This window comes from Hippopotamus amphibius, chromosome 8, assembly GCF_030028045.1.
Source record: "Hippopotamus amphibius kiboko isolate mHipAmp2 chromosome 8, mHipAmp2.hap2, whole genome shotgun sequence".
In the NCBI taxonomy this organism is placed as follows: domain Eukaryota; kingdom Metazoa; phylum Chordata; class Mammalia; order Artiodactyla; family Hippopotamidae; genus Hippopotamus; species Hippopotamus amphibius.
The window spans coordinates 105,984,495-106,003,871 of NC_080193.1; positions in this window are offsets into that span (position 1 = coordinate 105,984,495).

Here is a 19,377-nt window from a genome sequence, read left to right on the forward strand (position 1 = left end):
TTCCTGATATTTACATAGCTTCTATTCATTATTTTCTGTTTTGTCATGCGTGCACTTTGAATTGGGTGACAGCGTTGGCTGAATCAATTTGAAAGTGTGGCCATGCCCTTAGTCGACATTTATTCATTTAATAATGTTGCTTCTTAAATGATCACTTGATTAATATTATCTGTGGCCCAGAAGTTCAATTAGAGATACACGTCTTTTATAGACAGTAAATAATATGTAACAACTGATGTAACCCAGCATGTATGGGTGGTTAAAGTGGGCGTTATTTTTTATTTCCTTTCAAACTGCAGAGCAGGCTGAACAATAGACCATAAACAAGTCACTTTGTATGGCTTTTGTGGGACTCGAAAAAATTTTTGACTTAATGGAAACTGATGCTTTGTTGGAAGCCCTGCAAGAGAAGCAATAGAAGACCCACGTGGTAAGTGCCCCAAACATATTTTCACAAATGATACAGTCACATTAATTCGAAAATTGGGTGGTAAAGGTCAGCTTGTAGTGTAGAATTAATAGGTGGTATCTCACTAAGAGTCTTCACCTCCTGCCTTGAGAAAACTTTCAAGGTTTCTACAGATAAAGAAAAAGGACTCAAGGACCAGAGACACCTCAAATATGTAGATGACACTGTCATCTTTTGCTTACGCTAAAGACCTTGAAGCAATGGTGAAAGAACATAACAGAAGAGCAAAGAATCTGGATCATTATATAAAAGAAGCATATGCAAAATCACATCGAGTACATACATTCAAGAGGGAAAGCTGGCTGCAAAAAAATTAGGCATTGCAAAGGAGTGTTTGTTGAGGCCATATGGCGCACATTGTTACAACCCAGAAAGGTTCAGAAAGCAGAATAGACTCTTGTTAGAGTCTCTGGGAAGCTGAAAATGAAGAATTTTCTTTTTTTAAAGAACTATCTACTAGAAAAAGAGAGATGATACTAGCACACTCCTGGTTTGGGCAACTATAGCAAAAGCACACATATTTAACACCGAGAAAGAATAAAATTTGTGTAACAAAATAGAAAACACTTTGGGTATACTATAGTGTGATGAGACGAAAGAAAAACCAGTATTAGCAGAACAAGGTAGACAATTACTAGGAAGAAAAATATCTGGCCTTCCTTATGTAACACATTAGAGGTATAGGATAATCTAGGGTGAATAGCCCTTTCCAGTAGGTTCAAAGAAACCAGTTAGGTCCCTTCATGAACTGAGATCTAAGTCTTTATAACTTTATGTGGTTGAGAATCATCAAAGCACATAGAATAAAGATGCAAACTCTACAATTGTCTTATATTCTAGGATAAGGCTGGATCACAGTTAGATAGACTTGTACCATTACTTTTCCCCCTTGGAATCAGAGGTATGATGAAAAAAAGTATCTCAGATGAGTCAAGTTCCTTCTCCATCTGATTATTTTCTAATTGTCTCATGTGGTTTTTAAAAAAATTTTATTATTATTTTATTTTTTATTGACGTATAATTGATTTACAGTGATTCAGGTGTACAGCAAGGTGATTCAGTTATAATATATACGTCTATTCTTTTTCAGATTGTTTTCTATTATAGGTTAGTACAAAATTTTGAATATAGTTCCCTGTGCTCTACAGTAGGTCCTTGTTTTTATCTATTTTATATACAGTCGTGTGTTCCCATGTGATTTCTGATGAGCAGAGCTCTGTATCGTAAATGCTTTTATTTCCCACAAAATTCTACATATAAAAAAAAGTGTTCAATAAGTATTTCTCAATTTTGGGTTGTGTAACAGCAGCCACGTTTGCTTCTTTTTCCTGAGGGCCCCTACTGTGGCACGTACCATAGTGTGTTGGTGTCAAACAGTATTACAGAGGCAGTGGGATCCACGTTTCCGCACAATGGAGGAATTCTTTCCACTCACATCCACAATGAAGCCACTCTTCCCACCACTTGGAGCAGATCCTGATACCTTTTGCTGGTCCTGCATAGCCAGAAGATAAAGGCAGGGTCTAGGAAACAGTGGACACACTGTACGCAGGGCATTTCTCTCTGCCAGGCAGTTCTTCATTTCTCTAGTGAGCTCACTCTCTCCCCATGACCATGGATGCTCTCATCACATTTCCTTCTGGACTATTTCCAACAAGTTCCAGACTCCTCAAACATCATGAGAAGATAGAAACTGTCAGCAGGGAACTCCCCAGTCTTTCCAGCTCCAAATCTTCCTGTCTCTTCTTTCTCCCTGCACCTTACCCTCCTCCTCCCCTCTCTCCACTGCTTCTAGACCCTCATGATTGAGGATGTGTCCTTCCTCTTGCCAAAATCCAGGGCCTCAACATTTGTTCTGGACCCTACCCTCCCATACCTTCTTACTTTTTCCAGAATTTTCCCTCTTTCAGTTATTTCCTCTATCATCTGAATCTTCAAATTCTCACCCTTTGGAAAGTCATAACCCTGAGCATCAAATTCATGCTGGTGACTCCATCTTAACCAAACTTCCAGTGACACCTTCAACTCTAGCTTCCATATCACTTCTGTTTCTTTTCTAGCCAAGAATCTCAAAAAAGAAAAAAAGAAAAAAAAATCTGCATAAGCAACCTCTTGACCACCTTACTTCCCATTACTTTTTTGTTTTTTAAGTTTTCATTGATAAAACTATTTTTTTTTAATTTTATTTATTTATTATTTTTTGGGGGGTACACCAAGTTCAATCAACTGTTTTTATACACATATCCCCAACTATTTTTGATTATATAAAATACACAGTATTTTTTAAAGCAGACAACAAATAGAAGAATAAAGAAGAAGGTAAAAATAACCTGAAACCCTACCCCCCGAGTCGGCCACCATTAACATTGTGGAAACACCTTTTTGTGCTTCAGTTTACGTGGCTGAGCATGCCCAGATCTATAATTTCACATACATAGCATCATATTCCATGGTGATCATCTTGTTTAAATGCAGTTTATTTTTCTTCTTTCCTCTCCCACTTCTCCAAAATGACAACACACTACTGTGGTAGGTGAAGTTACCTGGTCTGAACCCTTCTCATAAGTCTTCTGTTCATGTAATTGCTTACAAAGATACATGTGCATATTATAAGGTGTTTTGAAACTTCCTTATCCCCACACAACAGTACATAGCAAAAATTTCTTCAAGTTAACTGATATACATCAAATTTATTTATTAATGGCTGCATAGTATCTCATCATAAAAATGTAGCCTTGGGTGTTGGGGGCAGGGGCAGCCTGTTTGTTTGCTGCTGCCTCAAACACGGATACAAAATAACTATCCTTGTACATACATTCTTACACACTGGGCCTTTTATTCCTATTTATTATGGCCTCTTTATTACCACTCCTAGAAATAGATTTCTAGGAAGGGTAAAGCTGGTTTGGAGGTTCTACATGCATATTTGTGTTTTTAAAAGATATCTCCAGTTGATTTTTCAAATGGCTCTGATTTATCAGAAATTTGTTATTTTGAAGCCCCTTCCTTTTACTCTGAAGCCCCTCCTGAGTAGAGATGTAGATAGCAATACTTAAAATATTATATTCCAGGCATAATTCTAAATTTATTAGTTCATTAAATAGAGACTCTGTGGGGTTAAGGAATTTTCCCAAGGAGACACAATTTGTCAGTGGAAAACTAGGGATTTAAACCCAGGCTATCTGGTTTCATAGCCCTTAATTTTGTGCTATTTGTGCCAGCGTGATGGGTATAAAGTGATATGTTCTGTTCCTTTAATTTCACTCTTAAATGAATATTAAAGTAGTAGACTTCTTGTCAAATATTTATTTCTCATTTAGGTATGTTCTTTAATGAATTATTTATTCATGTTTGTATCAGTTAGGGATTAAACTGGGCTGCCTTTAAAAGAAAGCCCAAATAAGAGCAATGTAGCAAGGATTTACTTTTCATTCATATAAAAATAAGTGCAAGGACTTCCTTGGTCGCACAGTGGTTAAGAATCTGCCTGCCAGTGCAGGGGACGTGGGTTCAATCCCTGGTCTGGGAAGATCCCACATACCACAGAGCAACTAAGCCCATGTGCCACAAGTACTGAGCCTGAACTCTAGAGCCCACGAGCCACAACTACTGAGCCCACGTGCTGCAACTACTGAGCCCACGTGCTGCAACTACTGAAGTCCACACACCTAGAGCCCATGTTTTGCAACAAGAGAAGCCACCGCACAGAGAAGCCCACTCACCGCAGCAAAGAGTAGGCCCGGCTTGCCACAACTAGAGAAAAGCCCATGCGAAGCAACAAAGACCCAAACACAGCCAAAAAAAAAAGTACAGAGGTGAGCCGTCCAGCCCTGGTGCAGTGAATCTCTAAGGCCACCAGGCACCTGAGCTGCTTCAAGCTCTCCCCTCATCCCTCCTTGGAAAATGAATGCATCCCCAGGCTCACAGGTGGCCGTAGAGCTCCAATTAATCAGAGAAGAAAGTGAAGTGCAATAGGCAAAAGCACTTTTTCTGAAGCCCGCACAGCAATCTATGCTTATGCCTCCTTGGCCAAGACCACATCACAAGGACACTCCAGCTTCAGGCAAAGGTGCAGCTCTTCAGCTGGATCCGGGATGCCCTGAATGGGATTAGAGCTTTAGTAGCAAGGAATAGGGAGAGAATGGATATTGAGTAGACCAACTGGCCATTAGCATAATATTCTTTTTTCCTTTTTCTATTGAGTTGTCTTCTATTATGAATTTGCAAGAACTCTTTTTCTACATAGATATCAATCTTTAACTTGCTATCCCTCATTCAAGAATTATTTAGTGAGTCCTTTCCATGTGCCAGGCGCTGCTCAGTGCTAAGAACTAAGGATACAGTGGGGAACAAAGCCAACCAAAAAAATCCCTGGTGCTTTCATTCTAGTTGAGGTTACAGGACTCCCTCTCCCACCCCCCGAAAGGCAAAACGTATGGTATAGTAAGTGGTAATAATTCTAGCGAAGAAAAGGAAAGCAAGAAAGGAGGATTGGGATCACAGAGATGCGATTTTAAGTAGCATGGTCAAAGTCAGCCACGGGGGGGTGACATGTGTGAAAAGATCTGAAGGAGATGAGGGAATATTTGAGCCATCAAAACACCTATTGGAAGAAACTTCCAGGAAGTGGGTGTTGCAGAGCAAAGGACAGAGTTATAGGCGATACATTCTAATAGGTTAAAAAGAGCGTCGTGCGTAGGGTAGTATAGCCACTAAGAAACCTGGCTTTTACTCTTGTTGATGTGGATAACCACTGGAGGGTTTTATGTGAAAGTCATAGGGTCTGACCTAAGTTTGAAAAGGATTATTCTGACTGCCAAGTTGAGAATAAGGGACAGGGAAACAAAGCGGGAGACCAGTTAGGAGGCTCTTGAAGTAACGCAGATGAGAGTGAAGAAATGTGTGACAACTGGTTGGATTCTGTACATATTTTGAAGATGGACCGATCTAGGTTCACTGTTAGATTGGAGATGGGTTGTAATAGAAGACAGTCCCAGATGACTCTGAGATTTTTGGCCTGAGCAACCAGAATGATAGAGTTATTGGTAATTGCATTAGGGAAGTCTGTGGGTGGAGCAGATGAGGGGTGGGGCAGTGCTGAGAATCTGGAGTTCAGGGCAGTGGGCAGAATAGGATATATAAATGTCAGAGTTTTCAGTGTATAGGTGTTTTTCAATGTGATGAGATTAGGTGGAACCAAGAAGACTGTGAATGTAGTTAGGGAACAAAAGCGATCCAAAGGACTGCTGGTAAGTTAGAAGGAAAAATAGAAGAGTAAGGGTATCCTACCTGGTTGAGGAAAGCCATGTTTATTGGCTCAGTTACCACCTGTATGCTAATGACAGCCAACCTTCTGTCTCCAGCAAAGTTGTCTTTCTTCCAGTGGTCAAGATGCTTTCCCACATCTTCAACCCAACATAATGAGACCTGTATAATACTTTTATTTACCCCCCCTTCCCAAGTCCCTCTACTCCTAGGTTTTTCTAATGTTGTTTAGTACTAATGATTCCAGGCTATAATTAAGCTTCTTCTTGAGTATTATCACTTTTACTCCATGAAATTTTATCTATCCTTTATGGTTTACATTCTTAGGCACACTTTAGACTAAAGTATATGTTCTGCACAATTCACACATTTCCTCTTATCTTCATCTCAGGATCTCTGGTTTCACTTACAGGTTATCTGACTAGGGTGCTTTCCCAACTATCTTTCTGAGATGAGTACTTGGATAACCTTTTATCTGAGTAATTCATATCTGCATATGTCTGTATTTCACTCTGATAAATCAATGATGTGCTTGATTTAGAATTTTAGGGTTTTACTACTGATGTCCTCTCTGTTGTTACATGTGATTATAGAAGAGCAGGAATAGACACTTTTTAAATGTATCTATCATTCTTTATCCAAAGGATATGGAAGAGTGTCCATATAGTAGGGATCCCAGCAGAGATGCTAAAATTCTCTAAGATTGAAGGAAATGCAAGCTTTGAGATTCCAAAACCCTTATACCAGGAGGTGCAAAGTTATTGAGCACTGTTATTTGCACTCAGGCATACACATGCAAACACTGATGTCTGTAGCAACTCCGCACATGGCCTTGGTTTCACTAATGGATAGATCGGCATCCCCTTCTCAGAGTTAGAGTTGGCAAACCAATTAATTGTATAAATCATAATCCAATCTATTATCAATCTGGCATTCCCATAGTGCAGTGGTCTCTAAATGTTTATGAGCATGATCCAGTACAAATACACACACACGCGTGCACACACACACACCCCCAACACATATACACGTGCATGCATGTGGCTGAAAAAAATCTTTTTGCAAATAATACCTTTACTATAGAAAATGCTTCTCATATACTCTATTTTACTTCTTTCTTTAAATCACTAAATTTATTATTTTATGCCCTCATGACTGCAACCCACAATTTGAAAAACACCAATTTAGATTCCTTTTAGTATGTTGAAGCAGAATAAAATAGTAACAGGTGATTATTTTAGACTCTATGATGCACGAGGAACTATGCTTAGCACTCTACATGTAGTATCTCATCTAATGCTTACAATAACCCCAAGAGTTCAGCATTATTATTTCTTCCAGGTCAGAGAGGAGAGCGTAAGTATTAGTTACAGTCAATCAGTTTACCAAAGGTCACATGATGTAGCCATATCATTCTAGATGTAATGCTGATAACTGCTATGCTCTTTTATCTCCTACTTAATCCTCTGAAACATAGAATCAATATATCTTCAAAGATTACAGTTTCAAGATGCAAGACTGCTAAGGCTCTTCCCTTCCCACGCATCCACCATCCCCACAGTCCTTCCAGCAATTACAGCTCTGGGAGGCACTGCATAGTCTCTTGTGCTCTGATTCTCTTTTTGTGGTGCCTGTTCTTATTTTCCCCACTCACTAGCATCCTTTGTTTCTTATATTTTCTTCTACTTCATGATAAACCTGAATTCTTATTTCTTCATGAACTTTCTGATTAAATTCCTACTGCTAATTGGCTAATTCAGTATTCCTGGTTCAAATTCTTGAGAGAAGCAATCTTACTGACTCACTTGATTTTCTCACACCCAGCAATGGCATTGGTTTTGCTAATTCTTGCTGCCACTTATATGTGTTCCTACCCTGTATTTATGACTGTGGCACTTACCACATATATAACTTTGTATCTACATTTATCTCTCCCTTATAAGATTGTAAACTCCTTGAGAGTAACAGGTGTATGTCTTGTTCACCATTGTACCACCTAACCTTGGTGTACAGGAAGACATACAATATGAATAAGTCAAGAGGAATGAACTTGCCAATCAGCTAGCAATGGGAGAACGGGAAGGAACGAAGTCATAGAACAAGAAATCAGAAAGCGAGAAGGAGTAGTAGAGGAGCTATGTAGATATATTCAGCCCTTAGTAAAAAGAAAATATCAGGAGGAAAGAATAAAAGTTACGATCCTATAAGTAGCCCTAACCAAAGAGAACTTACACATGACATCAACCTTCCTTGGGAAGAATGAATGATAGTGCCAAAGGGGTTTTGCCTAAGCAATAGTATGGAAGCAAAGAATGGAGAACTGTATCTGCCCCAAGCTCAAGCTGCTAAAAATATGTATAAGATGAATTCAGTATGTTGAAAATACTCAGAAAAGCAGAATTGGTCAATTTGACCAGCACTTTTGTGTTAATTAAGCAATTTTCTGAGTCAAATGTTCATACCCAAGTTGTCTGGTTTGAATCACCAAAGTCTAAAAAGCCAAGGCATGTTAGACTCTAGGGGAGACAAAGGGTCAGAAGGTAAATCATGTCCCAGACTATTAATGAGCCAGAATTGGCTCTCACGGACCAACTTCAGGTCTTAAATCAACCAACAACTTCCAAGGCATAAAGAAACTTAAGGGGACAAAAATGAGGCCCTGGCTGCTTTGTATCTTGCTTATGCATCCTTTCAAAGCCAAGCAAATGGGAGGCCTGCTGTGTAGAAAGTTCATGATAATAAAAGGAAACACATATTGCTGTTGCTGTGTATTCTGACCAGTTTGCAAAAATCAAATTAATTTCATGGAACTGAGTTTCAGATGATATTGAATGTAGCCTAATGTAATTCACTATATATGTTTTTAAAATGACATTGCCGGATAATATAATGTTCCGTTGCAATAATATTAGATTAAGTCTGTTTTCCTCAGATGAATCACCTAGATGTGGATAAAGTAAATTGAAAAGTGGAATTTAGGAAACATTTTAACTACACTTTTATTGCTAAAAATAAGTTGACTTTCCTTTTCCTTCCTAATTTTTTGCCTCCTAATTTCTCATGGGTTTGCTTAGAGAATAATTCAGGTATCTGAACATTTCAAAAAGCTTTACCCAATAGGTTGCTTAATCAGCTGTCAGTTCCTTGTTTGTTTTGCCTGTTGTCACACTTGCTTAAAAGGAAAACTCTGCCTTTTGATGGCCATGCATGTGTTTCCTGGGACAGGCTGGCCCTGTGTTTGTTTCACTGTATTTACAGCCACTGTGACTGTGCTTCTGTTGACCAACTCCATGGATTTACATAAACTCTTCTTATTTTTCCTCCTTCATCTCTCTTTTATGAGCTTTCAAGTATTAGAAAACCCACATTTCTTCTGTTGAAGCTAATCAGATTTTAAGTAGTTGCTATCACATCACATGTTTCAAACACAAAAAAAACTTCAGTGTTCATAGTTGATTATTGGATCCTCCTTTAATTCTTTCAGAGATCATATCAGAAATGATGGCTTATAAACATATTCTCTACATCAACGAATACAACAGTAGGGTTTCTATGAGGACTTTTTTTTTCTGATTTAATAAACTATCCTGACTATGTACTTTGACCTAGATAATGGAAAGGCATGTTTACGCTTATAAGTAGTAAATCCTAATATGTCACAATGCATAGTTATATAGTTTTTATTTTCTTAAATTATGACTTTTATGCCAAACCCTTTAGTTGGCCACCACAAGTTATATCTCATGATGTATATACTTGGAATATGAATCTAGAGGCTTAAGAACTGACTTTTATAATAGGTAGATCATTCCTATGCCCATATTGAATTTAAATTTATCATTAAATATTTCAGATGGAAAAAAAATAACTGATGGTAGGCCATTAATTGTCTCACAATGATCAACATGACCAAGAGCCACTGAGGATTCTGCACTGGAAGCTAAATTCAAGTCATGGGCTTCAGATAAAGACTGGGGATAGCACTGAGGCAAAGTACATTGATGAACAGAGGTGGACGTTCTGACAGTCAGGTGAAAGGACTGAAACTACTCCAAATTAAGAGTATGAAGAAGCATCTCATTCTCTATTGTGATGAAAATAAAGATCTGGGGGGAGGAAGATCAATGGATGCCAGTCATCACTTTTAAATACCCATTGATTTGAGAGCAGGTCTTAGGACTTGGGAGTCCAAAGAACAAATATTTTACATCGCTGCCTAAAATGTAATATGGAAAGCATTTCAAAATATGTTAGACATGCATTGCTAATTAGAGTTGCACACAATGATGCACAAATTTCCAGGTAGTTGTCCAACTGACAACAGTAACTGAATTAGGTAGAATTAGTCTGAGAAGGCTCCACTAAAGAGGGGAGGTTAGGAACAAGTTTTCAATGAGAAGTTAGGAGAAGTCAAAGAGAAGAGTGAGGAGGCCCATGGAAGCCGATCAGGTGTCACATGCAAAGATCTAGGAGCAGGAGTTTGTGATCATGTTTGGGATGCTGCACATATGTGTTTGGCTGAAAAATATAAATTGTCTCTTAGGAGCTTGGTATTCACAACGAGAATTAGGAGATTTGAGTGGAAACTGTATCCCCATAGAGTCATATAGTTTGGAATCTCAGAATCAAGAGCAAGACCTGGCGCAAATTGTCACGCAATGAAGATACGTTGGATGGAAAGACACACGCATGAATGGATGAAGGCAAGAAAACAGTGGTGGACACTCCAGCTACCAGGCTGGGTACTTTCACCTATATGACCTGATTTTATCTTTCAACTCTAAAATTTAGAGTTGTTGTCTAAATTAGAGTTATCATTCCATTTCTGATGATGAGTAATTAAATGATAGTCCCAAAGCCAAAGAAAACTTAGAAAATTGGGAAAACAAAGATTTGAGTGCAGGGCTAACTCCTTGTTCTTTTTTTATATCATAACTTTAACATAGTTTTAAATTGAAAGTGAAGAAAATGGTTTCTGGTGGTAAATAAGGCAAGCTCAGTAGGTGGACCACTCTCTCCCTTCTGAAGCACTGATTCTAGAAGCTGACTTGGCCTCCCTACTCACTGTTGTACTCTACTCTCTCATCTGCAGATTGACTTGCCTTTTCTCTACTGACTGTGACCACCACTGGCCTTCTTCTTGTCTATTTACTTTGGAGTGGCCATTGTCTTGTGGTCACTGACCCAACTCCTATGCAAATATTATAGAGAGTCTTTTAGGCATCTTCTTTGGAGGTGGCCAGCCAGCAGGGCCAACTCTCTCATATGTTATTTATCAAAGCTAAATTATATGGCTAGCAAAAAACAGCACACAGACAAATTATAGAGAGATGTTTATATCTTTAGGCCAATACACACAGTGTACTCTTTTCCTTCTGCAAAAAAACCAGGTATTTATTCACATCATATAGTGCTGTGAAATAAAAAAGAATCTGGAATTTATAAGCTAATTGACTGGAAATAATTACAGCCAATGAAGCAATGAAGTCTATTTGTTTATGCTTTTCCATATGTAACCTGACCTATATGTTTAAAAATGTGAACTTATTTCAGCATTTATTTGTAATTATGGCATTATTTAGGTTTCTGTCAACTGATTTTCAGTGTACTATACTTTTATTTTCATTAAGATTATTGACAAACCAATTCTTACATGAATACAAAGGCATAGAGTGCATATATTTATGGTTTCTAGTTTGTTCATCTCTGACATTAACATAGCTAGTACTTTTTAAAATATCCTTATTCTACATTCATTGCCATAACACGTGAATCTCTCATGATCAAACACACATCAGACATAGATCAGTCAGCTCACAGAGATTTAATAAATTTAGTCATGCCCATTTTCTTATAATGTGACCAAAAGCAACAGAAACTAAGAAGATTCATAGGCAAACACCATTTCCAACAATGTCCTTGCTATTGCCGCTGAACAGGTCCAGCACAAAGAGTGGAAATAAAAATATCAAACTTTCATGCACACTCTGACCACTAAGAATGGGTCTACACAACAGAAATTACTTCTTCACTCTGTTCTGAAAAATGAACTATCAAATAAATGCCTTGGCAACTCCCCTTTAAAAGCTGCGATCTTTACCTCTCGACTCTTCTGTGTGTTACCTTCCAAAGACAATTATTGCTCTGCCATGGACTGTGCTAAAACCCAGGAATACAAAAATGTTTCACACAATTCCTGTTCTCAAAGAATACAGCTTTGAGGAGGAGAAAGACAGTAGACATTTTCTTGGTTTGGGTTTTTTTTTTTAATTGTATTGTGGTAAGAACACAATGTGAAATCTAACTTCTGCCCAAATTTCCAGGTGTACAGTACAATATTGTAACCATAGGCACAATCTCGTATGGCAGATCTCCAGAATTTATTCATCTTGCACAACAGAAATCTGTACACTTGAATTAACATCCCTTTATTTCCCAATCCACCAGGCCCTGACAACCACCGTTCTACATTCTGCTTCTTTGAGTTTGACTATTTTAGATACCTCATATATGTGGAATTATGCAGTATTCGTCTTTCTGTGGTTGACTTATACAACCTAGCATAATGTCCTCAAAGTTCATCCATGTTATCACATATTACAGGGTTTCCTTCTTTTTAAGATAATATTCCATATTCCATTGTATGTATATACCACACTTTCTTTATCCATTCATCTGTTGGTGGACATTTAGGTTGTTTCCACATTTGGCTATCATCAATAGCGCTGCAATGAACATGGAAATGCTAATATCCCTTTAAGATTCTGATTTCAACTCTTTTGGATAAATACGCAGAAGTTGGACTGCTAAATCGTATAGTAGTTCTATTTTTAATTTTTTTAGGAACCTCCATACTGTTTTCCTTAGGAGCTACATCATTGCATTTCAAACAATGTATAAGGGTTCCAATTTCTCCACATCCTCGCCAATGCTTGCTGTCTATGTATACATAAAGACAGCAAGTCTTTATATATAATAACTGTGCTAAAAGGCATGAAATGATATCTCATTGTAGTTTTTATTTGTGTTTCTCTGGGGATTGGTGACATTGAGCACCTTTTCATATACCTGCTGGCCATTTGTATGTCTTCTTTAGAAAAATGTCTATTCAAGTCCTTAGCCGACTTTTTTTCACCAAGGTATTTGTTTGCTATTGAGTTGTAAAAGTTCCTTATATATTTTGGAAAGTAACCCCTTATCAAACATATGGTTTGCAAATATTTTCTCCCATTCTATATGTTGCCTTTTTATTCAGTTAAGAATTTCCTTTGCTATGCAAAATCTTTTTAGCTTGATGTGGTCCCATTTGTCTATTTTCCCTTCTGTTACCTGTGCTTTGGTATAGCTAGAGACATCTCACTTCCTGACTTCAAAACATATTACAAAGTTACAGTAATTAGAACAGTCTGGTACCGCCATAAAGACAAACATACTATACACCAATGGGACAAAGTAGGGAGTCCAGAAATAAATCCACACATATTCAGTCAACTGATCCTCAACAAGGGAGCCAAGAATATACAATGAGGAGAGGATAGTCTTCAAGAAATGGAGTTGGGGAAACTGGAAACCCACATGCAAAAGAATGAAACTGCACACATCTTACACCATACTCAGACAGGAAAATCAACTCAATGTGGATTAAGCATAAGGGCTGAAACTGGAAAATTCCTGCAGGAAAACAAGGAAAAGTCTTGGTAGAGATTTCATGAGCAATAGGTACTTTTAACGTAATGTGTTGTGTGACACAAGGGAGTTATGCAGAGTAAAGTGGTGCCAGGTGCACCTCCTTCTCCAAGCACACTGTTTTGCATCCACTGATTTACATGGTGGCTGATGAGCTTCTGAGTACATAAAGCAACCTGACCATATTTACAGTGGGAAGTTTATACTTATCTAACTGCCTAAGGGTAAGTCAAAATCCTGAACAGGGATAATAGCATCCCTGAGAGAATATATCATACTGACAAGTGACTGGAAGGTTGCCTGTATTCCACTGGTGAGTGTGGGTGTCAGAGGGGAGGGATGGCTGCAGGTCCACTGTGGTTGGTACTAGAACCCACCCAGGCTCAGCAAATTTAATGGCATACATGACCTTGGGAAGGGGAGAATACTGTCATCAAATGAAAGAACTCCATAAGTTTAGTAGCAAATCAGCACCCAAGCAAACCTCTTGTGGGCATCTCTCACTGAGAGAAACCCCAGAAGGATAAGAGATTGGTGGAGATAGCTTAGCATATCTGTGGCATAGAGAAGATACCTTTAATGTCAGTGGTATCTCAGCATGGTCAAGGCCACTTATTCAGGACACAAGGGATAAGCCTAGATCAATAAACCAGATCCTGAAGTTTCTATACCCTGTGGAAAGGATTGCCTAAAGGTTTTTGAAAAACTGTAATAAGGGCAATGGTTTACTCACATTTATGTTTTAGGACAATCACTCTGGTGGTTTTGGAAATGGGCTGGAATGAATTAAGGCATGAACACCCTGCCCTGACCTAAACAACACTGCCCTTTACTCCCTTGACCACAGTTAAGCCAAAAAGACACACGCAGATACCAGAGGAGAAAAAAAAAATGTCCACTGACCAGGGGTAATCCAGGCGGGAAATACATGGAACAGTTAGAGGTCACAATGATCAATCAAACCATCACATGTAAAAAAATTTAATGTTGTATTTTGGGGTAAAGTTAAGAAAAGCAATATAATGGCTCAGATATTGTATTACAACTAAGAGATATTGTAATACCACACATATCTGGAATTTCCTTTGAAAGATAAAAATTTCATGTTACATTTTAACTTCAGGTCTTTCCACTGGAAAGCAACAATTATAGTAAGTGGATTATTCAAGAGATGAATTAAACACTCTTAGGCAATAGCTTCTCAAAAAACAGCCAGGTCAGTAACCCATTGTTTGGAGCATAAAATAACCATGAGATAACCCAAAGCTCCACAAAGACCTTCTGATAGCCCAAGGCCTTCACATTGTGAACATCTTGTATCTATTTAAGTTCTATAAATTTTCGCATAAGGTGGTCCTTTCAAATGTATACCATGCGTTGGAAATCAATGGAACATACTTTTGGAAATAAGTTTTGTGACTCATCCCTTTCCACAGGCTACAACTTCTTTACCTTGGTGCTTATAATGATGAAATATGCACATATTACCAAATACTCAGAAGGTCTTACGAAGGTATAGTTAAAATGAATTAAAGAGCTGCTCTTATGAAGTGAAAATGCCACCCACAAATTGTGTGAGAATAGCACTGAGAGAAAAGAAAAAGGCCAAAATGGAAAAAAAAGATTTATAGATTTCAGCATCGTTCCAACTTCTTTGAAACAAACAACTTTCATTTCCATCTGGAAAAAAACTCATTCAGTTTTCAATTACCCATTCAGATAGTATATTCCAATAATCTGATATTTCTGTATAATATGTACATCAGGGGAAGCATTCACAATATTAATTCTATTGATATCAAAATTAAAATTATACCCTCAATCCTTCAAGAATTTCATAGGGTTTGGTTCTATTTCTTTGCCCAACAGTCACAAAAATATTCCATGACCTGCCTTGCATCTGTTGTTCTAAAATAACTTCACAATAATGTATGATTTCTATTCTTATTTTGTTGAAACCACTGGCATTTGCCCAACCCGTAAACAAAAACAGCATTCTAGAAACCGCCAGACATCAAGTATGCAATTTTCTTCCCTAATACTTGGTCTAAAAGAAAGACTACACTTGCACATTTACTGTAACCATTGTGCGTGCACTCATATTCTGCCACCATCTAGTTAAATTCATTTTTAATGAGTCACATCATGAAGCACTGTATATTTTTGTTGCTAAATTTATTAACATATACTTATGGGAATATAGTTATACAGTTTTTCTTGTGGTGTTTGTGTTTGGACTAATTTTTGCTAATTTTCTTTTGTTTTTCCAAGGAATATTTTTGTCTTTCTAAACCTCAAGAATTGCCTTCGATGCGGTTATCAAAAAAGAATTCAGAAGTTTGGGTATTCTTAGGCATGTATTCCTAATATGTATCATCCATACACACTGAAAATTTTTTTGGAAGACAGACGTGGCATGCAAACTTTACCATCAAAATTTCCCTCACTGGATTCAGTCCCAGGTATTAGAAACGGAGGGCAGTGATTATAATGAATGTATCATGGCAATACATTTCACACTTACATTCAAGATCTATGGACTATAGTAGCAAAATAAAGTGATCTATGTTGTCAGTGAGACTAAAAACACAGTAAGGAAAGCAATCACAGGAGACAATGGAAATGAGCATGGGCTTTGGAGTTTTATAGAAAATGTTTTAACCTCTCAGAATTTGTTTCTTCTACTAGAAAATAGGAATATTACCTACCTCAAAAAGCATTAAAAGGCTTAGACAAAACATTCTTGATGACTCTTATATCTTGGATACATAGAATTAATTAAATCAAATAAAACAGCAAGTTAATAATTTTATGTCATTTTATTCTGCGTAGCCAGAGGTATTTTATGAGTAAATCTACCTGTGTTCATATCACTCTATCCATATGCCTATACGTATAAAGCCAGCTATACTAACATACATAAAAGTCCACAATGTAGCGGAATTACATGAAGACTTGAGTTAGATAAAGTGTAGAAAGACCTTATTTTCCTATTAAGGTCAGTTATGTACATGCATCACTGCTAAATAGGAAGTTGGAAATTTATTCAATGTCAAGAAAAGCCATTTAGCCACTGATGATTCACATTTTGCCTTGAGTAGTCTGGCAGGAAACTGGCATATCACTTGTTGGCAAATTTGAATGGTATTAAATTGAACAGGTAAAAAATAGACTTGTGAATTAACCAAATTAAATTTGCAATACATGTTTCCGAAAGCATGGACCAAGGAATGCTGATGTAATTTACAGAAAGTACAAGGATTCACAGTAAGGTATCCTTTCCAAAATCAAACTTCTAGGGCATTCCAGAACCTACTACTCCCACCCCTTGGATAACAGAGTGCATAGATATCAGATGCATGGCCTTGAGCCCTCTGTCTCCTCACACCACAACCAAAAGTCATTGGTCTTTACTCTGTCAAAACATGATAAGGTGAGGCAGAGTTCCATGGTCACCAGTCTGGTAAACCATACATATATATTTACGTTTGCTTGCTTTGATAAACACTATCTGCACTTCCAGTTCAGTTCAATGTACAAAGTCATTTTGGTTCTGACTCACTTCCCTACTTTGACCTCCAGTTTCCAACTCTTTCCTGGATCCAGACAATCTCTTGACTCTCTGATTCACTGTTTTCAGCCTTCACTGTTTTGGGTTTCAGCTGGAATCTCTAATTCTCTTTTGCCCTCCCCGACCCCCATTTCCTTCATTCCTCTGGTGATGTAAAAATCATCTGTAGTGTATTCATTCCAGGTATACACACTTCAGGGAGACAATGGGGGCAAGGATTTATTCCAACATTATAATCACTGAACGGGAGAAGGGAATCCCTATTATGTTTCTAGGAACGAAATTATGCCATTCATCCAAGGGAATATGAGCGTTCAAAGAGGAACTGCTCATACTGCATGAACATTTTCAGAGGGATATTTTTTGCTTTTGTGTGTTCAACATAACAACCAAAATACAATTTCATGGGAGGTAGGAAGAACCTGGAATTGCCTCTCTTAGATGTTGACTTTTTTAGTTTTTCCACAAATCCAAGTAAAATCAAAATATAACTAATTTAGAATACTAAACTAACTCCAAAGTCTTGACTGGATCTTTCAGCAAAATTAGACCTCCTGGGCACAATCCCAAGAGACAAGCTGATGTCCTGATGTTTCAAAAACAGTAACAAAGAAAAATGAGGTTTCCAACCACCAGTCTTTTTTCCATTTTAAACACACAACTCTTGGAATACTGATTTTAACCATGGCAAACCCATCCTCAGCCCGCAGTCTGGATATCACTGGAAGATACAGGCTCTGTCAGACTAGTACCTTTCCATGTCTGGGATGAATGGTGGTTTTACTTCCAGAATGTTCTGCATTTCTATGTTACACTTCTCCAACCCCCAAATGTTCATAGCTATGAGCAGTGTTCATAAATGGAGACCAGATGAGATATCCATTCCAAAGACAGACACCGGCTTTGGTAACCATTGCTATTCTGCATTCTGCCCTCCCCTTCAGAAAATGCCAAAAGTCGAGATTGCACCCATGGTATTCAGGAAATGCTTAATTGCCTCCTAACAAGGACAATTTTTTTTCTCTCTCTCTTTTCTGACCCACATTACTCTAGGCACTGTTTTTCACCTGCTTTCTTCTCCCACGTAAATCCCAATGTTTCTATGTTAGATAAATCTATGTACTTCATGAACTTTTCTTCTCATCCCTTATGGGGCTGGCTTCCAACCCAACCCAGATTAGCTTCGTATTAGACTTACTTTTTTTTTCACACAATGAGCTTCAGAGGAAGAGCAGAAGAAAGGAATTGATATTCTTCCTAAAGGCAAAAAAAAAAAAAATCATGTTGAAATCAGAATATATACCATAGTGACAGATAGCATGCCTCAATAATTGTTCTTTAATACTTACAAAACCAAAAGCAGTCTTCAGAAAAAAAAATATGAATGGAAATGAAATGAAGATCAACAACACAGAGGCCCTGGGCTCTAGATGCACCCCTTCCAATACTATGGACACTTGCTACAGTACAGGAAGCCACAGACTCCTTGGACATTGCCAGATACCTGCCAAGTCATATGCTCTGCTGGAAAAACTGCAGTCAGGGCTAGAAGAAATAATTCTTTCTGGATAAACTCAAGCTCAACCTAAGAAACATGACATAATTCTATAGTGTCATGAAGAAGGGGGAGCCAAGAAACACATTTGTCATAGCATGCAATGAATGGTATATAAGAGCAAAAGGAAATGGTATAATAAGGCAGAGCAGCAAAGCTGAGAATAGCAACATAAAGGCTGCCGGATATAAATGAATCTGAAAGGCACAGAATGCATGAATGCTTGTTCTTACATGGGAAAAATATCACTTCATTGTCTTAATCAAACTTGCAACAAACAATACCCCATGTTGGTTCTGTAAGACAGACAAAGCTCGTAGCGCCAAGCAGAGGTAACTTTGATTTTAGCATCACTATTACATGCCTTACACAGTATGTTAATTTCACAGTTTTCTTTACATGTTCCTAAATGATTCTTAACAACTAGAGAAGGCTCATGAGAAAAGAAATCTACCTATTTATGGACAAGTTTTCAACATAGTCCATACCATTCATACAACTTATAAATGCAGGGAGCAGAGATTGTGTTATCATTAGTCATAAATATGTATCTATAATGGGTGGGTCATTATTCCTTTCTAAAAAGGATACATATCTATGCATCAGTTCTCCCAGCCAGTGCCTGCTCTTAATACTGAACATGAGAAATAGAAAGGGCAGTGTGTTTGATGTTAGACTACAAAACTAGACAAAGAAATTGTATGCGAGATAGCATCCATTTATTTTTAATTGTAACACTATTAAAATTTTTATTCCCAATAAAGGGTCCTTTTGATTTTGTTAAAATCAATGATTCACAGGATGTCTGCAATGAAATTTCCAATCTCTTAT